Source organism: Bison bison, unplaced genomic scaffold (assembly GCF_000754665.1).
Source record: "Bison bison bison isolate TAMUID 2011002044 unplaced genomic scaffold, Bison_UMD1.0 scf7180017864371, whole genome shotgun sequence".
Taxonomy (NCBI): Eukaryota; Metazoa; Chordata; class Mammalia; order Artiodactyla; family Bovidae; genus Bison; species Bison bison.
Genome location: NW_011494943.1, coordinates 1,152,745 through 1,153,224, shown reverse-complemented (window position 1 = coordinate 1,153,224; position 480 = coordinate 1,152,745). Strand labels below are relative to the sequence as shown.

The 480-nt window shown below is 40.2% G+C and overlaps 1 protein-coding gene across 1 annotated transcript in view; it reads right to left on the bottom strand.

Annotated features, from left to right (window-relative positions):
* Positions 1–480, bottom strand: part of CEP112 (centrosomal protein 112kDa) — a 318,653-nt gene that overhangs the window by 8,660 nt on the left and 309,513 nt on the right. The gene's annotated exons all lie outside the window — the stretch shown is intronic.

Below are 480 nucleotides of genomic sequence, written 5' to 3'. Positions count from 1 at the left end.
AAGGGCCTACATCTGATAGATAGAGTGCCTGATGAACTATGGACTGAGGTTCGTGACATTGTACAGGAGACAGGGACTACAAGACCATCCCCATGGAAAAGAAATGCAAAAAAAGCAAAATGGCTGTCTGGGGAGGCCTTACAAATAGCTGTAGAAAAGAAGAGAAGCAAAAAGCAAAGGAGAAAAGGAAAGATATAAGCATCTGAATGCAGAGTTCCAAAGAATAGCAAGGGGAGATAAGAAAGCCTTCCTCAGTGATCAATGCAAAGAAATAGAGGAAAACAACAGAATGGGAAAGACTAGAGATCTCTTCAAGAAAATCAGAGATACCAAGGGAACATTTCATACAAAGATGGGCTCGATAAAGGACAGAAATGGTATGGACCTAACAGAAGCAGAAGATATTAAGAGGTAGCAAGAATACACAGAAGAACTGTACAAAAAAGATCTTCACGACCCAGATAATCATATGGTGTGATC